Source organism: Pinus tabuliformis, chromosome 4_1, assembly GCF_031772625.1.
Source record: "Pinus tabuliformis cultivar Carrire ecotype Pingquan chromosome 4_1, CPIR1, whole genome shotgun sequence".
Taxonomy (NCBI): Eukaryota; Viridiplantae; Streptophyta; class Pinopsida; order Pinales; family Pinaceae; genus Pinus; species Pinus tabuliformis.
The window spans coordinates 344,376,360-344,379,458 of record NC_142303.1 but is presented as its reverse complement, the minus strand read 5'-3'; the positions used below and the strand labels follow the sequence as shown (position 1 = coordinate 344,379,458).

The window sequence follows — 3,099 nt, the reverse complement described above, 5'->3', positions numbered from 1 at the left end:
GACTGAACGTTAATTATGCAGCTTTAGCAGTTTCGTAGCGCAGTACAAAACTGTTGTGTATTATGTGTATTTACCAACAGTTTTGTAGCGCGCTACGAAACTGCTGTGTAATCACAAAACACAGCCTATCATGTAAATCCGACTGACTTGACCCTTTATTCTTGAGTTGTTTCTTTATCTGCCCTGTAGCTGCTCAAAACTGAATGCAAAGGCCCTTTTCTTCAAGGTATTTGCCTGCTTATATGTTGTATTAACATCAGCACTGGAATTCACAATAAGACGATATGCTAACTGCTAGTTATTTTCAAGGACAACATCCCATATTTGACAAGCAACTAATGATGCCCGAGGATCGTTTTCAACCATACTTTGCCTGGATGAACTTCTCCTTTGTTGAAAGGCTATCTCTATCATCTGGTTTGGTAATAGGTACATGATATATTTATTCTTTAAGCGTGATTGAACAAGAATCCTCGAATTGCATTGCCATATCAGAAACCCAGCTGCTTCGAACATTGATCTGAAAGGTTTGCAATCACAAATACTGCAAATACCATGTCAGCTATCATGGCAAGAGGAATAGTGAGAGACATTCCCAATGTCGCAACTAGAGGTGTTGTCTACACCACAGATAGTGCCAAGAATTAGTCCGCAAGAACACTTCGTATGAAGCCATTTGCAATCAACACTTCATCCACTTTAGCAGAGGTTGGAATAAAAAACTTCGGCTCAATGCCAATAGCAGCTAAAGGCCATACTGGCCACCAAAGAGCTAGTAAAGTGAATAACCTAATATAGCCAAAAATGTTTTGCACATCAGCCTTCTCGCCTTCAGCACTCGTGAGCTTTTTTTTAATATTACAGTGAATAAGCCATAACAAACTGCTGAAAGAAGTCCAAATATATCTCCCACAATTGAGTGTTCACCATTCAAAGAATTACTTTGAACGGCATCATCAGCAACCCATGTCTTTCCAAGAGTGGTCATGGCTACTCTAGCCATACTCACACATACTACAACGACTTTTGCGATATTGAGGGAATCCTGGCCAAACAGTGCTCCAAAGAAGAGTGTGAATAGTGCCGAAGTTGAAGATAAGATGGTTGTGCTTGCCACACTTGTTCTTTCCAAGGCTGCATTAGAAAAATACTTTGCCATAGGTACCATCTTCTCTCAAATTCCTCTCAGATTCTAGAAGCTCCTCCCATACTGAGTTGGCATAAGTACTACCAAGATATTGGAACGAGTTGATAATAGAAGGCTCCCAAACCTTAACATCAAGGGTTAAAGACCTGAACTTTGATATATGTACACCAAGGTTACGGTGAACCCCTGAACATTTGATGCAAAGTAACACACCAAGGTTCAGTGAGGCCCGGTCTGGTTCAGGGGAACCACAATCTGCACAAACATTATTTCCAGGAACCTTTCTAAAAATCTCAAGGGGCTCTCCCGCTTGCCATGTGTTCTGAAACCCTGCAAACCACTGCCCGATTGGTCATGATGTCCTACAAGATTACAATTTTGTAATGCATTGTCTTTAGGTATTATGTGATCAAAATCAGAAGGGTTGCCTAATGAGCTGCTCTCACTGGCTATGCGTTGATGTCCACTGCTCATTGGACTACAAGGAAGCTTCTGCTTTGGCATTTGAGAACGCAGAAGTGAAGCTATTACTCCTGTTATTTTCTCAGTCCAATCCATGCAATCTATTGCACTCTCTACTTGGCGGTGATTAATTTTATTTGCCAACTGTCATCTGTAAGGGGTGCCATTTGACCCAGCAATACCAATTTTGTCCATATCTTGAGAAATATAAGCCCAAAAGCCCAATCTTGAAAGAAAACTAAACTCGGACTAACACTAAACCTTTACAATCAAAATGATGTGAACAATTTAGAAATTGTTTCTTAGGTGATAACAGGTGGCTCCACTTGGGATAGTGTGCCCCTGTGGTACACTAAGAACATGCAGGTCCAGTGCTTTGTCCTCTTTATAACAAACATAGATTTTCTTGACAAGCATCCCCTTCAAGCTTCTTGGGCCTTCACCTCGCGCTTAAGCTTGATGATCACTAGAGGAGAAAGAAATCTACATCTACTGAAAAATGCTCAGTTAACCTTGAGCTTATTTGCATTTTCCTACCTACCTACCCTATCAATTCAAGCTTCTTTCAGCTCAATCAATGTGAAATTTCCAATGTAGCCAATCATTTGTCTTATCTGATATTTGAGTTTTTCCACTGCATCGGAGTTCAGAGCCACTATGATATTGTGATGGCCACTGCCACTGAAATTGCCTCTGATCTTCATAGAAAAGTTGAAACACTGTAGAGTAAAACTCTTCCATGTATTTAGCTATAGGATCCTAGAATACATGATCAGCTTGATGGTTCTCGTAACTTTCTGGTTGTACCAACTGATCTTTAATAACAGTGTATTCTTCCTCAATCACAAAAGAGAAAGGAAGCAACACCCTCTCCTTGTGTTCTACCATAGAAATCTTTTGAAAAGCATGATCATAACCATGAAGACTATATGGTTGAATTTGACCTTGTAGACCTTCAATGTCTTTCTCAATGTCCTTAGCAACTTCATCCAAAAATTTCATCTTATCTTCTGCCTTGCACTCAAATGATTTTAGATACGAAGACAAGGACAAAGAAAAATTTTCATCTGTTTCTTCATTAATATGATCATTTTTCCATTGTTTGAAACCTTGAATTGAAGGAGAGTTTGCCACCACCTCTGATCTATCTATCCATTCCTCCAAAAACATCAACCAAAAGTATTCAAATGACTTAATGGATTTGGCAGGAAAGCTTTCAATCCATCGTTTACATTTCCCTTGAAATGAATCATAGAACAACATAATGCAAACATCCTCATGTTTAACTCTAAGAAGCTTGGTAAAATCACAGAAATCTGATATGTGCTTCAAAGTTAAACTCAAATCTTCTCCATTGAATTTTGGACCATTCCTTAGAAAATATGCATCTTTGGGAAAATCATTTGGGAAACCATGAATTCCTGAAAAATTTATGCATGCATACCTTGAAATAAGAATGGTAGCATCTGGGTCCTTCATAACTCCAGTGG

At 39.2% G+C, this 3,099-nt stretch overlaps 1 pseudogene; it reads right to left on the bottom strand.

Moving 5' to 3' along the window:
- Positions 1-491: 491 nt before the first annotated feature.
- Positions 492-1,159, bottom strand: LOC149175683 (thiamine-repressible mitochondrial transport protein THI74-like; annotated as a pseudogene).
- Positions 1,160-3,099: the final 1,940 nt, after the last annotated feature.